Here is a 26,641-nt window from a genome sequence, read left to right as displayed (position 1 = left end):
GAAGAGAATAGCAACCACATAACCTAGCTCCAACTTCTATGCGAACCTCTTCTACTCCTATGAATTCTTCCAAAAATGATCGTGTTTGCTGTTGCATGTGGTGCAATAGTCTAGACCATGAGCGGAAGGACTATCAAGACTTTGAAGAGGCGAAAAGACTGAAGTTGGTGGTTTGGAAGGACAGGATGATATTTTTCAGAGATACAAAGCAACCAATTAAACCAAAATTTGGCGAAGAAGGTATGAAGAAATTATTGGAGAAATCTATTTTGCACTCTTCTTACGTGATGCAAGAGGTGGCAAGAGAAAAGCTGCTGCCTATGGTCTTTAATTGGAGCAATTGCCAACAGAAAAATCTCCTTTATGGTCCTACGCACTGCATGCAAAAAAGAAAGGTAAAGCTTCATAATCCAAACTTTTATCTATAGGAGATGCAATAAGAAAAGGGACTGCATGGAATGATCATGTAGATGTCTTTTCTATCTATGCTTACATTGCAAAATCTCAAGGATTTGAAGCGCTTGTTGAAGAAAAGCATAAAAGAGATACTGATCAATCTGAAGGATTGAAAAGGGTGATTGGAAGGAGTGAACCAGTTCTTCAGCCTTCTTCTTTAGGACCAGAGTAGAGTATGGCTGACGTACATAAGCCAAAAGTACAAGAAGATCAAAAGGCCCCAAAGACAAAGGATCCGAAGCCAAAAAGCAACCTGGATTCAAGCTGCTATCTGACATCGAGATGACCACGGACTTGAAAAAGGTACTTGAGGATTAGATTCTTAATTGCAAAATTGAATTTAATCTTGGAGAAGTCTTGGGGATTACCAAAAGGGAATTTCATGATGTTATCATCGACATCATAAAAAGAAAACAACAAGTTATTGAAGAGCCAATGCATGATATGATCCATTCAGAGGCTTTAGATGTTGCGGAGGCTATTCTCTATGGGTTGCAGATTGAGGAGGTTGATTTTGATAAGGAGACTACTGAGGAGTCTACACATAGAGCTCTGTGAATGCAGTCCAAGAAATCTCTTCATCCTTTGCTTCAGCCCAAACAATATGACGAGAGCAAAGACGTGCCCAAATTGGTGCCTCGGAGCCATTTTTCTCGTAGTCATTGGGCTTGTACGACTACAGAGACTGTAGTAAAGCTTGGCGAGATAGAGACTCCTTGTGTTTCTCTTTTGGATCATGGCTCCGAGATTAATGTCATAGTGTGAGGTTTATATGATACTGGTAGATGGCCAGTTGATGTGGATCATGGTTGGTGCATGCGTGCAACCAACAACATTGCAGGAGACTTGTATGCTACTTGTCCAAACCTAGAGATTTCTATTGAGATGTAGGTGAGTCTTATCATTTCTTTGTACAAAACTCTTGTTCTTATCCTATTATTTTGGGGTAGCAATTTATTGCTGAGTCTCAGATGGAGACTAAGGTTCTCAATGATGGGTCTGCCTATGCACGGATCTGAAGCAAGGATGGAAAGAGAGCTATCCAGTTCATGACCATATGTATCAACTATCAGCAAAATAAGGATTCCTTGAGGGACTTCCCTCCTCTAGCAGGAGAGCCAGATTTTTGTTAGGTACCACTGTCTTGTGAGATAATGGTGGTACGAGTAAGGGAAAGCTCTCACCTCCTAGCACATGAAGTTTTTCCTCATGTGTTTGTGGTGTATCCATTGAAAGCACTTTGTGTTTTTAGTATATTTTTGGTATGCCTAGAGCTACTAGGCAGTATGTAAAAAGAAAAGAAAAAGAATTGATGATTGCAAGTGTTTTGTAGGAAGAAGAGTGGATAGATGGTCTCTATGATGGCCTTTCATGCTCACATACCATGGAAGAACTTTCACTATTGCTAAATGCTAACAATCAAGAGTTGTCATATTTCTTACAGGTCCATTCTCTAGCGATGTATTGCAAAATTGTTGATTTCATGCTTCAAAGGATTTGGGTGCTGAGGATTCTCAACAAATTGTATTTTTTGCTTACATATTTCAGCAAAAAGATTTGGGTGTTGTTGTTTATACACATCAAAATTTGTGTTTACCAAGGTATTTTCATTGAGGGGTGAAATTTTCATATTGTGGCAATGAAGCCAGAGTTCAGACAAAATATAAGAAAGTTGACAAGAAGATTAGATCAGCAAGACCGCTACCTTTGGACAGTGATGAGATGATTAGGAGAGCTGTTATGCAGCCTCCTTTACGTGATCCTACAAGTATCGAACATAAGTTTTCAACTGAGACATTCAAAGAGATGAAAATTGGGAGTGAAGACTTTCTGCTTCCTGAAAAGGTAAGATGTTTTGAAGAGATGTTATGCAGACATGAAAAAACTTTTGTTTTCTATCCACATGATATTGGATACGTTGATCCTAGGGTTGTGACACCCATGGTTATTTTTACCATTCCGCATGTCCCTTGGAATCTGCGGCCTATTCTTGTGACGAGGGCTCACTTGGCCAAATTGGTAGAGCTTCTAAATGAGTGGATCAGGATGGGGATTTTAGAGCCATCTTTAGCACCATATTCCAACAGATGGTTCACACTTCCTAAGAAGAATGAGACACTTAGATTCATACAGAACCTACAACTAGTAAATAAGGTTACTATTCGAAATGTTGGGCATGACCTATTGTGGATAAGTTTGCTAAGGTTTTTTCTGGACGTGCTATCTATTCACTTGGTGATCTTTATTCCGTATATCATCACTTCCAGCTTGCCCTAGATAGCAGAGGTTTGACTATGATGAAGACACCCTAGGCCTTGTGCGAATGTGTATGCTCCCGCAAGGAGCTATTAATTCGGTTGCCCATATGATGAATGGGATGAACAAGGTTCTATGAGATTTTATTCTTGAGCTTACTATGCCTTTCATTGATGATTTACCTATCAAGATTTTCTTGGAAGAAGGAAAAGATGATTCTTTAGATGACCATGGATGCAGGTTCTTTGTGGCTTCACATATTAGAGATGTTAGAGGATTCTTTGCAGACTGGAGAAAGTAAAATTGACCTTGTTAGGATTGAAGTCTATTTTTGTTTCCAGAGAAGTTTTAATTGTTGGACATATGTGTGGATATTATGGTAGGAAGCCTTCTCCTGCTAAGGTTAATGCCATAGAGAAGGTTGTGGAGATTTGGTCTTCTATTCCAGAGGTTCGTAGGTTTCTTGGAGCTTGTGTGTTTTATCTTACTTGGATTCCTCATTTTGCTCATATTGTAGATGATCTCTACCAGCTCTTGAGAGAAGGGCAATATTTTTCTTGGGAAATAAAACATATTAAAGCCATGTAGAAACTGAAGAAATTATTGAGAGATGCACTGACTCTTTGAAATGTAGATTATGAGTGTGGGAAACCTATTATTCTTACTATTGATACTAGTCCTATCGGCATTGTATGGGCTATTGGCCAAGACAATGTAGATGGGATAGGTATGCTATTTGGTTTGGGGCAAAAGTTCTAAATGAGCGGCAACATAGGTATTCATAGATTAAGAGAGAGCTCTTGGGAGTTGTCACGGCTCCCAAGAATGCCAGAGAGTACTTCATTGCTGCTATTGTGGTGGTCGAGACTAATTGTTTGTCTCTTCTAGGTATGATCGACTCTAGATATTTCCATGCTTAGGTGGATTGGGTACATAAAATCCATGAATCCTAAGTTCAGGCACATAGCAAGTAAAGAAAATCCAATAGCCAATATGATTTCATGAGCAAGGTATGATGATATGGATTTTTCTTACATTGATGACGTTGATGATGGGGCTGATCTTTCACCCATGCATGTTTATCATGTTTGTCATGTGTCTGCTTTGGGAATATTTGATGAGAGTGTATATAGGAGAGTATTTATAGATTGGACGTTACTTTATTACTATGTCTAGAGAGGATGGATGGTCTAATGCAGACTTCAAGAAGATCAGAAGAAAAGCTTATGGTTTCTTCTTGCAAAGTGGGCTACTTTGGAAGCATCCACAAAAGTGAGGAGGCTAGCCATTGAGAGTTGTTTGTGATAGATCTTTACAGGTGCAGATCATGAAACAGACTTTCATGAAAGTCTTTGGGATGGGCATCGAGTTGTTTGGGTGACCCATGAGAAGATCAAAGAGCGCTATTGGTGGAGAGGCATGTACAAAGATATCTCATAGTTTGTTGAGACATGCCCTGATTGTAAGTTGTTCTCTTCAGTGAGGCATAGAGATGAGCTTCATCCTACCTACCCGCTATGTATTCATTACAAGTGGGTTCTTGATTTTATTACTATGCCTATAGGTTTATGGCAGATGTGATACATTGTTTTGGCTCATAGTGAAAGACCCTCCAAATCCAACTTATGTTAAATACTTGTCCGCATGATTTGCAAATCTTATAGGCACAAACTCCAAACTTAAACTAGTGCATCAGACCACATAAACAAAGATGAAACTTCATTAGCCTTTTTGCATCTTAGGGAGAAAAAGTATTGCATCAATGATGCAAATTCAATAACTTGCATTATGATGGTCAAAAGGACTTGCAATCCTAAGAACCCGTAGGACACAATAAAATGGATTCAATTTTGGTGGAATGCATCAAATTAGATAGTAAGAATTACAAATAAGAGATATCTCCCAAGATATCTTGCTTATACTTGTAAATGTTTGCCAAGCTAAAAAGGTAAAAGCTACATGACTTACTATCTTGTGTGCTATTTAAACACATATTGTTTCTTACATACATTCCATAGCTTTTCTACCTCTTTCTACAAATGACTTATCTTATTTAAGTGCTACTTTCTTCAAGTTATTTACCATGTAGCACCAACTCATGAACATAGCAATACCTTACCCAAAGAGTTTCAAATTTGGAAAAAAGAAAAACATAGTAACTTTATGCTTTGAACCAAAAACATGCTAGATTGATTTAAATAATGTGAGTAATGGAAACAAAACACATATTTGATTGAATGTCTCAAACATAGGTGACATATATATGAACTTGATGTAGTAAACCAAAAAAATATCCTTCCAAACAAAAACATAATGTCTCAATATTATACACTTGATGCATTGCACCAAATGTTAATGGATCTTTTTGCTTTACATAATCTAGGAGTTAAAGGTTTATGAAAGTAATAGTTGAAAAGGGAAATTCAATCCACATCATCAAGTTGGTTGTAAATCCTTATGAAAATTTGAACTTCTTAATGAAAGGTGTTGATATTACAATGAATAAATTATGTTTTACTATGAGCTTGATGTAATGTATCCTATTAGAACAACCCAATTTATCGTTTTGTCAAGGAAATTTCATGTAGGTGCAACATGTTTCTAAGAAAGTTTTTAGACTTTAGGGGAACCTACTTATGAAAATGCATCATGATAGTGTGAAAGTTTACTATTTCTTTGGAGGGCACATGGCTAGAGAAATACATCATGCTGGTATGAAAGTCTACCATTTTGGTGGATAATACCAATGCACTATTTCATCAAGTTTCATCAAGTTAGGATATAAAATTGTTGTGCTCTATGTTGGAGCTCTATATAACTCACCCTATCTAGACTAGGTCTCACCTATATATATGTAAATTGTGATCAACATGAATAGTCTTTGGGAGTGTATATGATGTGTCTCTTCTCTCCTTCACATGTCTCTATATATATTCTCTCTCTACATCTCAACATGGTATCAGAGCTATCATGATCGACTACAACCAATTCCTTGTAGAAGACAATTAGAAAGTATACTGATGTAGTATCTCTTCAATTCTTCATTCATGTTCTTTTCATGCTTAAATTTGATGTATTGTGTATGTTATGAGTATCTTATGTTATGAATTTTAAGTATAGAAGAAGTTCACTTGATCATCACATCGATCATCATTTAGATTGCAGATATGTTCAATTGTAGATATGCCTTTCTTGGACACCCTAAATGTTGTTATTTGGGAAACTCTTAAGGAAACACCATTCTCAAGAAAACTCTTAAGGTCTCAAAAGCTTTCTTTCTAGCAAATCCGTCCTCAATTTGGAGTTTTGTGTCAAAATTTATGTCAGTTCAAGTAAACTAGACTTGAAATATGAAAAGAAACAGGACAACTTTTCCTATAGACTTCTATGACACAGGTTTCGTCAGGATTACTCACTCTATCACAATTACTCACTCTTGCATTTCTGCTAAAATTAGCTAGATCATCATCTGTTCTTGGCTAAAAAGTAAAGCGATAATGTTTTGATTGTTTTTTATATTTCTTGTCTATGTTAGGCCGATTTATTCTTGCACATGTTTCATCTATTCTAGGTCACTTTATTAACTCACATACGAACCCCATGCTAATCTACACAATTGATGGGTGTGATATAAGCTTGATATATACTAGATCATGTGCTCAAGCTCTATCTCAAAGCACCTTAGAGATAGAGAAGAGGCTATGAATCTATCATTCCAAGCTCCTCCCCTAGAAAGAGAGGGTTGAGATAGCTTGAGCATGTTCTCAAGGTGTGTCTAAAATGAATTTCAAAAATGCATATCAAATAGAGAGTATTGATGCAAGCTTGAGTATGTGCTCAAGATCTATCTAAAAGACATATGAATGAGGGAGGAGAAACTACCTTGTCGTGGTATCAATGAAGGGTGAGGGGAGAAAATCATTTTTTTTCTGGTCTAGAAAGAGAGGGTTGAGAGAGGCTTGAGCACATGCTCACTATCTATCCTAAGAGATCTCAAAATAGCATAAAGAGAGAGCGAGAGAGAGAGAGAGAGAGAGAGAGAGAGAGAGAGAGAGAGAGAGAGAGAGAGAGAGAGAGAGAGAGAGAGAGAGAGAGAGAGAGAGAGAGAGAGAGAGAGAGAGAGAGAGAGAGAGAGAGAGAAGCACATGCTCAAGCCTATCTCAACCCTCTAAAGCCTTGTCCTAAAGAGAAGTCCAAGACACATAAAAGCGGAGAGGGTCTATTTAGGCTTGAGCACATGCTCAATCTTTGTCCCACCATCCTACCAAGTCTCTTCACTTTGTCTCAAAGACACATCAAAGTCATATCAAACAAAGAAGGCTTGATCACACACTCAAGCTCTCTCTCACATACATTTCTATTTTGAAGCTTCTCCCCTTAAAAGGAAGTTTGATACAAGGTTGAAGCTCTCTCTCACACTCAAGCTCTCTCAAATAAATTTGAAGGAGAAATAAGAAATTATGAATCTATATTGTGAAGCTTCTCCCCTTAAAAGGAAGGGTTGATACAAGCTTGAGCACATGCTCAAGCTTTGTCTTAAAGACATACTGAAATTTTACTAAGAAAAGATACTATTGATCCAAGATTGAGCATTTTCTTAACCTCTATCTCATAGATATTCTAATGAATGTAGAGAAATTATCATGCCAAGATCCTTCCCAAGAAAGAGACAGTTGAGATAGCTTGAGCACATTCTCAAGCTATGTCTAAAAGACACATCCAAAATTCATATCAAACAAATTGTTAATGCAAGCTTGAGCATGTACTCAAGCTTTGCCTCATAGGCATCTCAATGGGAAAGGACAAACTATATTGCCATGGTCTCAATGAAGGGAGAGGGGAGAAATCATGTCACCTTCCTCCCCTAGAGAGAGAGGGTTGAGATAGGCTTGAGCACGTGCTTAAGTTCTTTTTGAGAGCTATTCAAAACTCTTGCCAAAAAGAGATATTTAATACAAGTTTGAGCATTCTCTATCCTTAAGACACCAGGAAGTCATATAAAAAATTGGGAGGTTTGATACATGCTTGAGCACATGCTCAAGGTGTATCTCAAAGCATCTCAGAGATAGAGAAGAGGATATGAATCTATTGCGCCAAGATTCTCCCTAATAAAGAGAAGATGAAGCTTGACCACATTCTCAAGTTGTGTCTAAAAGACATATAAAAATTTCATATCAAATAGAGAGTGTCAATGTAAGCTTGAGCATGTGCTTTGTCTCATAAGTTTCAATGGGGGAGGAGAAACTACCTTGCCATGGTCTCAAAGAAGGGATAGGGAAACAATCATGTCACTTTTCTCACCTAGAAAGAAAGGGCTAAGATAGACTTGAGCACATGGTCAAGCTCTTTTCAAGGGTTATCTCAAAAGTTTTGCCCAAATGAGATAGTTGATTTAAGTTCGAGCACACTCTTCCATAAGACAACTAGAACTGATAATCAAAATTTGAGAGGGTTGATGTCGATACACACCTGATCAAGCTCTATCTCGAATCATCTCAGAGATAGAGAAGAGGCTATGAATTTATCATGCCAAGATTGAGCACATTTTCAAGATGTGTTTAAAAGGCATATCAAAACTTCATATCAAATATATAGTGCTAATGCAAGCTTGAATGAGCTCTTTCTCATAGAAGTCTCAATGGGGGAGGAGAAACTATCTTGCCATGGTCTCACAACAAAGAGAGATGAGAAAAAATCATGCACTTTTCTAACCTAAAAAGAAAGGGGTGAGATAGGGTTGAGCATATGGGCATGCCGAATTCGAGGGCTATCTCAAATGTCTTGCCAAAACGAGATAGTTTATGCAAGTTTGAGCACACTCTATCTCTAAGACACCTTGAACTCATATCAAAATTTGAGAGGGTTGATGTATGCCTAAGCACGTGCTCAAGCTCTATCTCAATGCACCTCGGAGATACATAAGAGGCTATGAATCTATCATTCTAAGATCCTCCCTAAGAAAGAGAGGGTTAAGACAATCTTGAGAAAGTTCTCAAGTTATTTCTAAAAGACATACTGAAAAGTCATATCATACAAAGAGTGTTAATGAAAACTTGAGCATGTGCTCTAGCTCAATCTCATATAAGTCTCAATGGGGAAAGAGAAAATATATTTCCATGGTCTTAGTGAAGGGAGAGGGGAAACAATTGTGCCACTTTGCTAACCTAGAAAGAAAGGGCCAAGATAGGCTTGAGCACATGGACAAACTCTTTTTGATTGCTATCTCAAAAGAAATGGGAAAGCCATGAATCTATATTGCAAAGGTCCTCCACTATAAAGAGTGAGTTTATACAAGCTTGATCCACACCAGAGCATGTGCTTGAGCTATATCTCAAAGCACCTTACAAATAGAGAAGAGGCTATGAATCTATCGTGCCAAGCCCGTGCCCAAGAAAGAGAGTGTTGAGACAAGTTTGAGTATGTTCTCAAGCTATGTCTAAAATACATTTGAAAAATCCATATCAAATATAGAGTGTTAATGCAAACTTGAGCATGTGCTCAAGCTCTGTTCAAAGAGTCTCACTAGGGGAGGAGAAACTACCTTGCCATGGTCTCAATGAAGGGAGATGGGAGTCAATCATGTTGTTTTCTCACCTAGGAATAGAGGGCTAAGATAGGCTTAAGCACATGCTCAAACTCTTTTGGAGGGCTATTTCAAAAGCCTTGTCAAAAAGAGATAGTTGATACAAGTCTGAGCATGATGTGTCCCTAAGACACATGAGAATCATATCATAACATGAAAGGGTTGATACACACCCAAGCACATGCTTAAGCTCTATCTCAAAGCACCTTAGAGATAGAGAAGGGGTTATGAATCTATCGTGCCAAGATCCTCCCCAACAAAGAGAGGGTTGAGACAAGCTTGTGAACTTTCTCAAGCTATGTGCAAGAGACTTTGGAAAATTCATATCAAATAGAGAGTGTTAATACAAACTTGATCATATGCTCAAGCTCTATCTCATAGATGTCTCAATGGGGGAGGACAAACTACCCTGCCATGGTCTCAATGAGATAAGATGGAAAACAATTGTGCTACCTTCCTCCCTAGTGAGAGAGGGCTCATACAAGATTGAGCACATGCTCAAGTGTATAAAAGCCCTCTAAATCCATGCCCAAAGAGAACTGAAAGACACATAAAAGTGGAGAAGGTCCATATAGGCTTGAGGACCTATTCACACTCTATCCCTGTAGCATGCCAAGTTGCATTCCCCTCCCCTTTTGCCCCAAAAGAAAAAAGATGGGTGATACAAACTAGACCACATGCTCAAGCCCTTTACTGAGCTATCTCAAAAGTCTTACAAAAAAGAGATAGTTCATACAAGCTTACATATATGCTCAAGCTTTGTCAAAGACAATGGAGGAACCATGAATGTGTATTGCCAAGGTCCTCTACTATAAAGAGAGAGTTTATACAATCTTGAGATATGTCAAAGCACGTACTCAAGCTCTATCTCAAGGTACCTTGGAGATAGAGAAGAGGCTATGAATCTATCATGCCAAGCTCCTCCCCAAGAAAGAGAGGGTTGAGATAGCTTGAGCACATTCTCAAGCTATGTCTAAAAGGAATTTTAAAAATCCATATCAAATAGAGAGTATTAATGCAAGCTTGAACATGTACTCAAGATCTATCTCGTAGACATATGAATGGAGGAGGATAAAATACCTTGCCATGGTCTCATTAAGTGTGAGTGGGGAGACAATCATGTTGCTTTTCTCACCTAGAAAGAGAGGGCTAAGAGAGACTTGAGCACATGCTCAAGTTGTGCTCAAGAGATCTCAAAGTCACACACACACACACAGAGAGGGAATAAGGGTCAATAAAACCTTGAGCACATGCTCAACACTATCTCAAGCCTCTAATGCCTTGTCCCAAAGAGAAGTCAAAGACACATAAAAGTGGAGAGGTTCTATATAGGCTGGAGCACATGCTCAAGCTCTATATATGGCCAATATTAATGTAAAAGATAGTTTGAATGAGCATGAGCATATGATCAAGGTTAGTTTGAAGGAGAGCGTGAGAGAAGACTAGACTACATGTGCAAACTCGATATTTGACATTTTTAGAATTTTAAATTTAAGGGTGAAAGGTATCTAAACTCATTGCATTTAAACTTCAATCAATTCTAAATCTCCTGGTAATAGGATTGAATATCCTAAAATTTTGAATTTCAAATTTACATCCTAACTATAAAGTCATATATCTCTAACACAAACCATTTTTTCATTTTTGAACATTAGATTTGTTCTTTCCCTCTTTTACAAGTTTCAACTAAGATTTGAATCTCAACACAAGGGCTAGGAAACTATGTAAACAAAACTACATGCACACTATATATTGAATATTTAAATTTAAACTATTTTTTTTTCCTAGTCCACTAAAAAAGAGATCTATTGGATTGATTAGTATACCTAAAATAATAGTTGTAATGGCTAGTTGATTCATTACTTGTGTATGTTGGATTTCCTATTTCAACAATATTTCGATAGTGTCGCATGTTGATTAGATTTTGAAGGCTTAGTTATTTGAAAACTTGCATAAAATCACACAAGATATTAATTAGAGATTAATAATCATACTTAAGTCTTAATCTTATGTAGAGAGAGAGAGAGAGAGAACTACAACTGTAAACGAAATAGAAATAAAGTGTGATTCCATGGGACATGAGAGAGTCTATGAGAGAGTGTGTGGTGTGGGTGTGTGCATAGAAGATGGTAGTAGATGGAGTGCGTGTGTTAGAGGGAAAAGAGAGAGAATCCATGGGACATAAGAGAGCTTCTACTAGAGAGAGAGAGAGAGAGAGAGAGAGAGAGAGAGAGATGATAGCTTGTTTTTGGTTGAAAGAGAGAGATAGAAATACATAGAGAGAGAGAGAGAGAGAGAGAGAGAGAGAGAGAGAGAGAAGAGTGATAGAAGAGAGATAGAAGAGAGGGGGAGAGAGAGAGAGAGAGAGAGAGAGAGAGAGAGAGAATTGGTAGAATATTGTTGAAGACTCAGAGAACTCAATGCAGATTTGGTTGGAGCTTTAGACAAGACTAAGAGAAGATATTTTTGTGTAGATCAGGAGAGTAGAGAAGACGATGAAAGAAGACAAAATAAAAAAGATTTTATTTTTTTTCTCACTTTTGGAGTTTGATTTCTTATTTGATTTATCGTTTTTGAAAAAGAAATGATTTGGAATTAAGGCTCCACGTCACACAAATCATAATCAATATTATACATGAATATAAATATATATATTGATAATACTGTAACTCGTCATCATTGTCATTTTTAATGCTTTCTAATATATGTCACTTGTGTAGTTTTATTGTTTTTAATATCAATATTATAGTATTAAATTAGACTATATATTAAATGTATTATAAACTATATATATTATTTATCAAACTAATATAATAGTATTAAATGATGTATTATAAAATTTTATTTAATATTTATTTTTTATTTTATATATATATATAATATCATTCAATATAATTAAAAAATTAATATTTTTAAATATTTATCATTTAATACAATAAAAGATTTTTTACTATTTATTTTCATTATATATAAAATTATTTATATATAATCTAATATAACATTGTTTAATAAATCATTTATATTATATAGTATATATATGTTTATATATATTATTTATCTATCCACCAATGCTCGAAGTATTTTATTGAATTTCGTATAAGAATAATAAAGCACCAAAATTTTGGTAGCATTAGGGAGGTATGTCACTATAGAATTTGTCAATTTTCTTACATGGATGGAATTGATGGATAGATGGATATCCAAAGGGCATCACATTAGTTCTTGTTGTAATGGAAAGGTGCATGGTTTTTTCAAGATGATAATTTTCTCCACTAGGTAATGGCATCAACCTTGAAGTTTTCTTATGTAGCGTTCTCTTTTAATTTGAAGTAAGAATACTCAGTTTTGAGATCTAATACTTTTGCTTTTGCATCTTTATCAATTTTAGGTCGAAATGGCATTGACAAATATCATATAAACTTTCTATTGTTGGTTTTTAACTAATCAAAGTTAGACATATGGTTAGCCTTATTAGATACATATTATGATGTAACGTGTCCACTTGTTCCCTTCAGGACACGTTTTAGCAGTCCATCAGATAGAGAGTCTAGAAAGCTCCGCTCGACACTCCCATGGAATGTTACGGGGTTTGCGATCTAGGACTTTCCGTGTTTGCCACGTAGTGGAAGTATTCTGGTCATTCCCACTTGGGACCGACCTGAATCAGGGTTTCCCCTAATGGTCACTTTCCTAAACGGCAGCTAGCGTCGAACCCTAAGCGAACTACTTTACACAGAAATGCTAGGGACGAATCGGATTCATGCTGCACTTGGTTCAAGGAGAATGGGAAACGAGAGGGATGCAAGGCTCAACCTCTTTGCCCATAAGGCATAGGCCCATTCCGTTCCCCTAAAGCAACATAAATCGGGATTTTGGTAACCTAAACCGTAGATCAGCGCCCTTGCTGTTCATTTCCTTTGAGAAGAGCTCCTTGCTGTCCATTTCGATTGAGAAAAGTTCCCGGCCAACGGGACCACCCATCCGTAGGACGGACCCTTGGCTACATCCGCACTTTCCTCAGGGTTGCTTTAGTTGTCTAATTAGCTACCACATTTAGTTGGACATGCATCAAGCAGCTTCCTTAATTAGCCAGTTAGACACTGGTTCTTTCATGTAATCTTAGCATTTCACATAGAAAAACAATGTCAAACAAGTTCCTTTTCAACAGGTTGTCTTATTTATCTTTGGAATACATCCATAAAGTCCAACCCGTAGGCTAATCCATAATCCGCCCGAAGGCTATATGCGGGCCTCGAGATCCAATCCCAAGTCATGTTGGCCTCTTGTGCAGGGTGCGGAAGGCAAGGGATTTATGGCCAGAGCCCCCCTAGCACCCAAGCGTCCTCCTCCTCCAAGTAGCGCTCAATGGAGAGACCTCACGCGGCGGGTTCGGTCCACATTCCCGGTGTGGCTAACAACCCCCTTGGTTAGGGTCAGGTAGACAGTCGGGGGTAACTGAAGCTACCTCTCCCTTTAGGCCTTCAACTGAAGCATTAAATATATTTCCGTCCTTTAGTTCCTTGAGCAAACAATTCAAACAGTGCTCCTAAACTGTTACAAGCACAATCATTTCCAGTGGTTGTTTATTTGGCCAACTGCTAAGGAGTGAATCCTTCTCTCCGAATGCATCCAGCATTCGATCCGGGATTAATTGCGACTTGGCAAGATCCCCAAGGGTTTGTTTGTTAACCCTTTTGTCCTTGGGTTAGGGCCATACCCTGTTGATCCAACTTAACCAATACCTTAGGTTTTATTAACAGTAAATCCTGGCAACCATGTCGCTTTAAATTGATTGATCCTTTGCTTCCAAGAAATTACCTAACTTCCCTTAACTTGGCAATTTTTCCCAAGAAAGGTGATATAACATGATGACTACTCATCCTTTTGCACATTAAACTAGTGCAAGAACCTGTTAACCTTGTTCCAAGGAATGGCAAAACTCTCTTGTGATCAAACCACAAGACCATGCGACGTTGCAACTTGTTGCACAAGTGTCGCATCTATTCCAAGGGATCATTTTACCCATTGAACGGTGTTTCGGGTCGTGGAATTATGATTAGACAAGAAGCAGGGTTTAGGGTGTCTTCTTACCCAATCCAATCCTAATTGCACTAGGCCGACAACGATCGGTCCTAGGGATTCCAAACTCAAACTGAGTTTTAGGGTTTAGGGTGTCTTCTTACCCAATCCAATCGTAATTGCACTAGGCCGACAACTCCAAACTCAAACCGAGTTTTAACATTTGAACGAATGATCCTTAGGGTAGAAACCCTAGATCGTTACTTGCATGAGCATCCTCTTGACCCTACATTTCGTGAATGCGGGTTGGACCTTTGGGTATGAGGGTTTTGACTTGGCAACAAGTGCAAAATTAGGCCAAATCCTTAACGCTAAACCCTAGCTAGAGCTTGGGGTATTTATTGTATCGATTAAACCATGCCTATACGAATCCCTTGCGGGTTAGGTGATTTAGATAATTTGTCTCACGACAAGGATAAACTATTCCTAGAGATGTTGACTTGATCTAAAGGAGAAACCTAGTTGCAACATGTCACAATTCACGTAAACACGTGATTCACTGCTTCTACGTACCACTAGATTTGCAATAACCCTAACTTTTCTTTTTAGGATCAAAACGCATGATAAATTCCAGAATAACTTCCATTGAACCTACTAGGACTTACATTCAAGAATCATGCCCTGATTCTTTTTCTAAGCTTTTAAGATTTCATGCTTTAATAAACCATGCAGCCTTTCCCTAAATACAACTCTTGATGAATGAAATTTTTGCATACGACGAATGTGCAACATGCAATCCTTTCCTAACTACAACATAGTGAAATGCATGCCAAATAAACCTAGAGTTAACCTATTCCAATTTACAAGCACATGCCACACGTAAGTTCATAGAATCATTCCCGCGCTCTGCTATTTCCTACGGGGGTTAACGACTTTCCCTAATGAATCATTACAATGAAGATTTGTTTAAAAATGTGACATGCGCTTAATCTTTCCATGCTTAGTCAAAAGTGCACTTAATAATTTCAAACTTATAATGATAGGCAATGGGTGTTCTAGGCTCGTCACTTTAAAATGCACGATAGGGCAACATACTATTAAGGACGTTGGATGGATAGACCATTTCCTTATATTGAAAATACCAATGACCAATTTTATGTCATGAACTAATTCTAGTCAATTTATTTCCAATTGCATTTAATTAGGCTAGGTAAATTCGACATGCATAGGTGCTTCCTAGTCCATGAAATTATCGTGCATAATGCATTACTTTTGCGTGGAATCAAAATTAGTAAAAACCTGGGCTTGTGGGCTCGGGGAGATGTCCGCGTGAATGCTAGGCGAAGAACCTCCCGCGCAGGTGCGACTTGCGACTTCTTGGGGGCCATCGTAGGTGTGATTACAGAGTTCCAGTTTGCCTTTACCCTTACGCGATCGGTGAGTTTTCTCGCCTTGGTAAGCAGCCTCAAGATCTTGCCCTTTGGCACATGCTCCTTGATTTTTCTTTCTTCATGCTGAAGTTTATCGATGAATCATTATGGTTTAAGAAGAATATAAGGCTGCAGGCTATTTGATATTCTATGACATGATAGTCTATGTAGGCAACGTACTATATTGTTTTTGACATACTGTACACGTTTGTCAGCAAGAGGCAGAAAAACACTTATATCTAAAAAAATCACTCATTCCTCATTCCAACTAGCGCCATTAGAATTTAGTTGTAATCTATATTATGTTTACGTTATACAGCAACATCTTGATCGATTGAACCATGCCTATATGAATCCCTTGCAGATTAGGTGATTTAGATAATTCGATCTACTTGTCTTGCGACAAGGACAAACCATTCTTAGAGATGTTAACTTGATCTAAGGGAGAAAGCTAGTTGCAACATGTCACAATTCACGTAAACACGTGATTCATTGCTTCTACGTACCACTGGATTCGCAATAACCCTAACTTTTCTTGTTAAGATCAAAACACATGATAAATTGCAGAATAACTTCCATTGAACCTACTAGGACTTACATTCAAGAATCATGTCCCAATTCTTTTTCTAAGCTTTTAAGATTTCATGCTTTAATAAACCATGCAGCCTTTCCCTAAATACAACTCTTGATGAATGAAATTTTTGCATACGACGAATGTGCAACATGCAATCCTTTCCTAACTACAACGTAGTGAAATTCATGCCAAATAAAGCTAGAGTTAACCTATTCCAATTTACAAGCACATGCCACATGCAAGTTCATAGAATCATTCCCGCACTCTGCTATTTCCTACGGGGGTTAATGACTTTCCCTAATGAATCATTACAATGAAGATTTGTCTAAAAATGCGACACGCACTTAATCTTTCCATGCCTAGTCAAAAGTGCACTTAATAATTTCAACCTTATAATGATAGGCAATGGGCGTTCTAGGCTTGTCACTTTAAAATGCACAACAGGGCAACATACTATTAAGGACGTTTGATGGATATACCATTTCTTTATATTGAAAATACCAATGACCAATTTTATGTCATGAACTAATTCTAGTAATTGTTCAAATAGTCAATTTATTTCCAATTGCATTTAACTAGGCTAGGTAAATTCGAAATGCATAGGTGCTTCCTAGTCCATGAAATTATCGTGCATAATGCATTACTTTTGCGTGGAATCAAAATTAGTAAAAACCTAGACTTGTGGGCTCGGGGAGATGTCCACGTCAATGTTAGGAGAAGAACCTCCTGCAGGCACAACTTGCGACTTGTAGGGTCAAGTGGAAAGCAATTTATGATGCTACAAACAAATGCAATAAGAAGGTTGTATTCCTTGCAAGGCAACATTTATCATTAGCCTTCAGGCATGCAACACTCTTTTGAAGAAAGGTGTTGAGTGTTGAAATGACTTGTTTTTTGGCTGATTTTTGTTGTTTTTGAGAGCTGAATGGTTGATTTTATGAGATGATTGATTGATTTAGAAGTGATTTGAGAATGTTTTGGATGATATTGATTGTGTTTTGGAAGATCATGATGTTTGTTGGTGGTTCTGTGATGTTCTGATAGGTTCTGATAGGTTCTGTATACCTTCTGTTTTGCTCTATTTTGGTCTGTTTTGTTCTGATTGTCTTCTGTGAAGAGGGATGGAGTATTGATTGATGAAGAATGAGATATTGTGAAAGCTTATTGAATGGTTTGTGAGAGTTTGGAATGATTTGAGAATGAGTTATGTGGTTTTGATAACCTTCTGTAGGTCTTCTGTAGAGCTTCTGTTTCTGTTCTGTCTCTGTTCTGTTCTGTACTGTAGCTGTTCTGGTACTGTTCTGTAGACTGTTCTGTATGCTTCTGTATGTGTTCTGATGGATGAAAGTGTAGCTTGGGAAAGTTTTCTAGCCTTGAAAAGAGGTGAATACAAGTGCAAAAGAGCTGGAAGAAGTAGCTACTGAAGACTCAAGTGAAGACTGAAGTGAAGTAACAGTAGTGAGCTATGAAAGGACACTGTAGTGGCTCTGGTGACTCTTCATATCAGACATACCTCTTGGGAGGGGTATCCACGACCTAAGAGGGATTATTGAGAGTGATTTTTTTGAGAGATTGTAGTGAGGATATGATGTATTATTGATAGAGAGAGAGAGAGAAAATCAGAGATAGCCAATTCTACTGAAACAGAGTGATTGTGTATGAGAGATTGAGAGAGAAGACTATGGAGATATTGAAGATGAATACTATGTGATGTATTTCCATCCAAAGATGGTGTACTTCTTTGTTTTCTTTGTTCTATTGATGGATTTTGTGAAGATGTTGAAGAATATGGTTGATTCTATCAAAACCATGGGAGATCTACATGATGCTGTATGAAGATTTGTTGTGCCTGGTGTTCTTTTCTTCATTGTGATCATATGAAACATGATAAACAAGCTTGTTGATGTTACAAGATAGATTTTCTTGCAAGAGAATTCCCTTTTCCTTGGTGTTCCTCTCGGGGCTCCATATTTTTGGTGCGCAGCCGGGGAAACTTGCCATCAACAAGCACCAGAAGAGGCTGAAAATGAAGGAAATGGCATTGCCAAGAAGAGAAGAATTCAATGTATGTTTGTAAAGTTCCTTCTTCCACTGAAGAGTTGGAATTCCTCATAATCAAAGCCACTTTCCACAAGAAGTTCATCCCACAATGGCGGAAACACATCACCATCATGATGCATGCTCTATGTGGTGGACAGTTTCCTCTTCCTATTGAAGCAGCAGAAACTTGCATCTTGGTGGCAAACTATTTGGGAACAAACTGAAGAGCAGAAACAGAGAGAATGACCATCCATGGAAGATTTGGCATTCATTAAGAAGTTTCCAGACAACATCAAGTGGGAGATTGTGAAGAAGCTTCAAGAGTCTTGGTCTGTAGAGGTTCACAAAGACAAGAAGGAAAAAAGTTGGAATTTGTTCGTGGACGCTCAACAGCAAGATACATGGGATGCTTGGTGTACTGATAATCTTCTGTTTGTTCAATTAGCAACCCACTGGAAGTTGGTGGACAGAGTGTTTTTCACAACCTACACTGTTGAAACCATCAGAAGCTGGCATTACTATGATGATGGCACCACCACAATGCTCAGACGTATGCATTTTGACACCTTCAGAACCGAATACCTTCCTCTGTGCAGTGGCATGAAAGCAGAATTCAGGAATATTGAAAAGAAAGAAGTAGAAGAAATGTTGGCAAGAGAGTCCTCCAGAGACTGAAGCCTTCTGTTAACCCTCTGTGGAGCACTAACAACATAGTGGAGTTCACTATATATATATCCTCTATATAACGTAAGTTCATGGCCTATTTATAAATATCCTAATCTTTGATTTTTTCTTGAATAAAACACAACCCTTTTCTATTCAATCTATAAGTAACCCCCTTATAAGACACCATTCTATATGTAAAAAATGTATAAAAATGGTGTTTTAAAAACCCCTTATTTTGAACTTACGTTATATATACATATATTTGAGTGATCCCCCTAAGATCCTAGAGTTTCAAAACAAAAAAAGTTACATGTCAAAGAATGTATATAACTTGCACAAGTTTTGTCCAAACGAGATAAAACTTTATCATAGAACATTCATGGAAGAGAACAAAAAGGTAGAGCACAAAGAAAGGGTTTCTGGATGCGGTTCCTAAAAAAGAATGGAGATCACTCGAAAAACTAAGAAAATGTCATTGAACTATCACCTTAATTAGTGAAACAAACATTGGATTTGAGAAGAAAAATAGGAAAATACAATAAGATGACAAAGCTGGTAATGGTATCCCAAAGTTGAAACGACCTAGATCTGGTGATGCTAAAGGGAGTGCTCTTTACAAAACTAGGAGATGAAGAATTGATGGCCAACACACAAGTCCTCCACCACCTCTTCACTTATAATGAATCTACCTTTAGAATATTGAGAGTTTCAAAATGGTTCATGGAGGATATCATGACAAGGAATATAGTGGACTAGGATTTGAATGCATTTTGGCTAGAGTGTATTTCTGAATCCGTGGTACAATCTCATAATATTTTTGAAAAAGATACACCCTCAAAGTTGAGTTGCATAGAGGCCAGGAATACAATCATCAACTATGGATCCATGCTTACTCACTTGCTAGCTACCCACTTTTGGAGTACCCCATCAATAACTGATGCTTCGTCCCCCTACCGCTAGCTTTGCAGGGACAGAAAAGGAAAAAGAGCAGCAACAAAACAGGACAAGAGAAGACATGGCCAGTGAGGAGTAATAAATATTATTTGATATGGTAGCAAAAATCTCCAAGTCATAATTTGAGAAATTGGAAGTTGGACATGGACAACAAGAGAGGGAGGATCTCAGAAAGGCTATCCAAGCATCACTAGAGACCTCCATCCGAGAATAGGTCATGACTATGATAGTTCTTGAAAAGGGAGAATCCAACTCTAAGAATGGCAAGCAGAGGGTGAATGAAGAAGTTATTCCATCATCCCTCTTGCTTGAAATGCAAAGAAAGATGGATGAGATATAAGTGCAGGTGTATGAACTAGCCAAAGCAAAGACCCCATAGGAGACCACTATAAACATTTAGCAAGAAAAACAACAATATGTGAAGTCTATGAGAAATGTCCATAGCCATCCTAAACAACATGGGAAAGGAGGAGGAATAGACACCTTAGAGAGGATGTGTGAAGGCCTCAAGAGAGCAAAGAATAACACGCTGAAAGAAAACCAATATATGCAGGAAGAGTTGAATGAGTTGCATGAAGACTAGAGTATCTTCATCATAGAAAAATATAAACAAGCAACAAAATTGCAAGAATAACTTGAGGAGAAAGAAGCACAAGTCCAAGCAAAAAGAGAGGAACTCAACATGACTAGAGTTGTATAGGAGAAAGACATCCAAAAGGAATTACAAGAAAATAATGAGCTCCTACAAGCAAAACAAAACCTTCTAAAGGAACAATTCAAAAAGAAAATGGAGGAGAGGGAGAGTGCCTTGAAGGTGGAAAGTTAAACCTTCAAGGAACTCTCACTCTCCTTCATTTTCTTTCTAAAATTTTCCTTTAGAAGGGTTTCCTTTTCCATTTACTTTGTGTGAGTCCATGGCTTAATCATACATTTTCTTCCCTGAGCCTTTCATTCTCCATCTGGTATGCTATGTAGCTTGTTTGCACTTCCTCAAGCATGTCCTTGGTGTTTTGGAGGGCAACCACTTTATACTTGAGCTCTTTTTGAAGTGATGCTTCCCTTTAATTGGCTAGAAAAAAAATCCTTCTAAAGGAATAATTCAAAAATGAAATGGAGGAGATGGAGAGTACCTTGAAGGTGGAAACACAAACCACCAATCAAAGGGAAGCATCACTCAAAAGAAAGAGCTCAAGTATAAAGAGGGTTCCCTCGAAAACACCAAGGATAGGATTGAGAAAGTGCAAGGGAGCTACCAAGCATACCAGATGGAGAATGAAAGGTTCAAGGAAGAAAATCTACAATTAAGCCATGCACTCACTAAAAGGAAAGTGGTGGTTTCCTAGGAAAAAGACAAGGTGCAACAACAAGAATGAAATCACTGATTACATTTGCAGGAGCGAGAGCTATGAAAAACAACCTTCAATTTCCTATAGCAAACCATCATCAATCAATTGGAGCAAGATGTAGATTTTGTGGAAAAGGAAGCCTTGAGACTATAAGGAGAACTCAAGCTGTCCAATGACTTAGGTTTTGCCATGTATTAAGAAGCACAATATAAGATCTAGTCGGATGCTTATAAGTGTATCCTTGTGAGACAATCTGAAATCTAAAGGGAGACTACCACCACTTAAACATGCATACCACTTTTTGAGAATCCCAATGAGTTCAAGGCCCAGCTAGGGATGATGCAAAGTCTCCTAGAGGGAATGGAGTAGGTTAATGAATGATTCTTCTTAACCATCGATCCAATAAGATAGGAGGTCATAGGAAACCTATTATAGAGAGGGTGACACTAGAGGAAGAGTCTTCTCCCCATGAGTCTCCAATAACATTGGAATCACTAGCTACTATGACACCTCCCACAAATTGGTGCGCAGATTGGACGCAGGTAGCTCACGTAGTGAATTCCCAAAGGTCCCCAAGAACAAAGTACTCTACTTTTTAGCACAAAAACCAATGTAAAAGCAAGCACGACATGAGACAAGAGACAAATTGGGTTGAATCTCCCCCATGCCTTGTGTGAGCGCTTCACAAAGCATGTATTTAATGTATATTTCCAATCTTTTTGCTCAAAAATAGCCCAATAACAAAAATATGACAAGCTTTTAGCTTTTGAGTTTGCTTTCTACCAAAAATAGGAAAATAAAGCTAATGGACGGTGCCCAAAGAGTCTGGCACGCCCAATCTCAATGTCCAAATAAAAATAACATATCCAGGCGCATAAGCGCATACAAAATAATAATAAATAATCGATGTCTCTATAGACATAATCAAAATATAGGCGTGGCGCCTATCAAAATATAGTCCAAAGATCGAAAACCCGCTAGACTCCAATGCTTTCCTCCGCCACTGCTGCTATCTCTACACATCAACTGAAGCATTCACAATCGTTAGTAAAATAACACAATTAAACCGACAAAAGTGAATACCTAGCAGTCTTCAGCTACATAAATAAATCAACTGGTTAGAAATAAATCCTAACCTTAATTTATTACGAGTGCACACTCTAAACTCATAAACGTTTATTAATTTAATATGCATTTTGCGGAATCACCCGCTATGGAATCACCCATGTACACACTAAATTAATGAAACACCCGAAAAGGACAGGCGTCCCCATCAACTTCTCGCACAAAGAATCCTCTTTGCGTATGAGCCCCGGTCATCTAAGTTTACGGAATCCACCGTAAAACCTCACGAAATCCACCGTGGAATATGCCTCCTGGCATCATATTCCACGGTGGAATACAAATCTACCCAACTTTCTCGACTTTGACTTTGGAGAGCTAGTGGAACACCTAATGGAAGAAACCCCAAAACAAAAAGAAGCTTATGAAGCCATGATTGAGAAATTGTTGATACAACCATAGAAGGTCATCAATTTCCCCCTTCCTTCACAATTTTTCCTTGATGCAAAGTATGTAAATCATGAGGAAGAAGTGCAAAAATACCTGGCACATGAAGAATCTAGCAATACATTGGCCTTTGACTTTAAGGTGGATGAGGGAAACAAGTTCAAGGAGTCATCTTTCCCACTTACATTACGAGTACTCATCAAGGAAACTAAGAGCATAGCAGAAACGTTGGTAGGGAAACTTGATGTAGAAGCTTTCAAGGAATCTTGCAAGGTCATGGGAGGAAAAAGTAGGTATCTCACCATGAAGCTACAAGAAGCATGACCAAGGCAACTGGAATGGAGATACCCCATCCTAGAAAATGACAAAACAACTTGGTAGGCCTTTTCCTACTCAAGCAACATCCCAAAGGTGAACCCGCTCCATTGTCCCTACCCTTATCAACACAACAAGGAATACATGGAAGGAGAGTATGGTAAGTATAAGTTTTCCAAATTGCCAATATGAGAGCTATTGACAAGAAGAATACCTAGTTATTTCAACCACCTCACTGCATCCCATCATTTACCATCTTTGTGAGAATATTCACTAATTGCCATGATCCTTCTTTTATCCCACTTGCAACCATATTTGATTCCTCATTACTATACTCTAGCAGCCAATCACACCATATAAGGAGTGACTTCTACCACTTTTTTTTAATGTTAACATAGGAATTGACCAAGTGGAAATGATACTACTTCATCTTTGAGCCCCAATATTACCTCCATATTATATTGAGCTACTAGAGGATATGGTGGATAGCCAATTTGCAAAATATGCACATCCCTTGTACTCTGTGTAACCCCTACAATTACACCATTCATTGATAGAGGATAGTTAATTTACACTACCTACACATCCCTTGTACTCTATGCCAACCCTACAATTGTACCATTCATTGAAAGAATACATGGTTAACATGCGATGCCTTCAGCATGCACTTAGTGCAGTTTTTAAGTAGTGTGCCTACTTGTCAAACTATTCTACTCATCCTTTATTTTTATCACTTATTTATCAATTCCTTTTAAGTAAAGAAGAGAAACATAGGAAAAAAGAGAGAAAAGAAAAAAGAGAAGAAACACAAGACCACATTTACAACACCTAGGGTCCATCCTCCCTAGCCCATTTTCCAACATCACCACTTTAGTGCACATCAATGGTAGGGCATTCCAAGGTTTCTCGATAAATATGTCTCCATAAAGTCAACACAACACCAAAACCTTCCATGAACTAGGTCATGAAGTGTGGAAAAACACTCTAAGTTTACTTGGAACTTGACCCATCTCCTAGTTCAACTACATAAGTACTTCACATTACTAACATGTAATCATCTCTCTCAAGGTGCACACCACAACATGATAGGTACTTGGAGTGCTCGAAGACCTATCAACACAATTGGCCCACATCTACCTCTTCCTACAAACTTTCCTTCTTGTCTCCACCTATCCAAACTTCAACATCAACATTTGACCACCCTATCCACTAAAAATGATACATTCATCATCCCAGTACCCTCCACTAATCTCATATTTCCACGAGAGAGAGAGAGAGAGAGAGAGAGAGAGTGTGTGTGTGTGTGTGTATGTGTGTGTGTGCACGCTATAGGACTAGCACTCCATTAGGAGAGGGGTAAATGTTAATAGGTTTAGAAACATGAGGACATTAGACCTTGTAGCTACATAAATTTTGGAAAACTATATAAATTATTCAAAGCCTTGTATTAATTTTTTGAGAGTCAACATAGGAAAAGGGACTAAAAGTGTGGAAAAGAGGGAAGACCATTTAATTGACCAAAATTTGGGTAGGATGCCCAAGGGAAAGGAGAAACCCTAACGCTAGAATTCATGTATAAAAGCAATAAGCTTGAATGGAAATGGTAATTCTTGTGTGTACAAACTTTTCTCCTCTACTTTCTTGCTCCAAATCCTTGCATGAGAGAAAGAGTGTGTGAGAGTGTGAAATCGAGGGAGAGAGAGAATGAGTGAGTGGTGAGGGACAAGGAAAGTGAAATCTCTAGCCTCCTCTCTAGTGCTCTCTCTCATGCCCACCATGATTTCTCTTGTGTGATGACGGCCATAGAGGGTTGAGGGGTAATGGATGCTCACTTGGATTGTGAAGCTAGGTTTTGTGACCTTCTTGATAGGAGGCACATGACCCTATGATTGATACAATGGTTTGTTTTGATTTGTGTGTGAGTGACTTTGTGAGAGCTAGTCTATGAGCATTTTTGCACCACATGCATGTGTGAACAATATATTTTTTATTTGGATTTCTATGTGTAGTAAAATAACTTATATTATTTGTAGACTATCAGTTTTCTTCTATTTTTTCTATTTTCATTTGTAAGTCATGCATACCCTTGATCAATTCAACCACCATTATTTTATCTTTGGTAGAAATAGCTATATGAATAGGCTATTTAACCATTGATATAGGTGTAGATACATGATTAAAGAAAAGAGTAGAAATGAAAGAAGACACTAGAGTAGGAGATTCAACTTGCATCTTAGCTATACACCTTTCTCTCTTAACAAGCATAGAAACAACATCTTTGGCATCATACCAATCTCTCTTTAGTCCCTGTTCCTTCGTCTTATCTTCCAAAAATTGCTCTAGGCTTGATTGCAAAGTGGGATCTACAACTTGCAAAAAGAATTCCACTTTCTCTAAATCAAGAGTTGATTGATCTGTAGAACCCAAACTAATAAAAAATAAGAGCTCAAACTCTTGCATAATCTTAGTAACAACCAGGCCTTCATTGGGTTTTTGAACCCACTTCTTGAAAGTTCTTGTTGTTACTATTAGGACTTGAGCTTCACCGTATATTTAGTACTATTTACACCTTAGTATTAGTATACATGTAGTCTTTTGGATAAGCATATGTAAAACAACCTTTATCTTTCATATGATGTTTTACAATGTCAGGCAGGTTAAAAACGTCAGGGAGTTGTATTCGAACATTTTCTTTTTAATCAAGAATGGAATACAACTGAGTACAGTGCCCAGAAATGGCGGCTGATGTTTTGATTCTATTATCTTCTAATGGTCTCTTGAATGTTATTGTGATTCTCTTCCAAATTGTTCAATCTATGAGGGTTATGGAAATAGGAAACAACGTAGTATTTGATGGTCAATAATTCTCTGTTGTTGAGTATGATGTATGCTTTGTGTTTGAATATATTGCCTAAACATTATGAAGTGTTGATGGTTGTAAATCCATTCAGGAGGCTCTTTGCTGTATTGTGATGATCTCTCAAGTAGAACATTGTGTTTGAATTGTTATGGTATTTTAAGAGGGCATAACACTTTGGCGATCCTTGCTAGTTCTAGGAAAATAATTTCTTGACTCAGGGGCAAATCTGGAACCAATTCCTGAGAGATTTTCACGACACGAAGACTGATGGCATTGATTATGTATCACGCGCCTTGTATGGGTAGTATTTATGCTAAGCAATTATCCTTATCATTCAAACCCTATTCTTACCAGGAGAAGATCATAGGAATTAAGGGAGGTGTTGGAAAGGTAGCAACAATAGGAAGTTTTTTTTACTGATGCAAAGGTTGTTGCAGCATTGGGCAGGCTAGATGAGGAACAGGCTGTACCTGATAGTCGGGGTGATCATGATGTGGGTCCCTCTCGGGGTATAGCAACTGTTTACAATTCTCCTGCAGGTTCTGATGAATCTTTTCCAACCCCTCCGAATCCTAAAGGTTCACCTAATGTTTTTGAAGATGAGGAACTATCATTACCACTTAAAGATCAAGA

This window comes from Lygodium microphyllum, chromosome 22 (assembly GCF_053477565.2).
Source record: "Lygodium microphyllum isolate KBCC chromosome 22, Lygodium_microphyllum_v1.1.10, whole genome shotgun sequence".
In the NCBI taxonomy this organism is placed as follows: domain Eukaryota; kingdom Viridiplantae; phylum Streptophyta; class Polypodiopsida; order Schizaeales; family Lygodiaceae; genus Lygodium; species Lygodium microphyllum.
The sequence above is the reverse complement of the archived record's forward strand: the minus strand, read 5'-3'. Positions refer to the sequence as shown.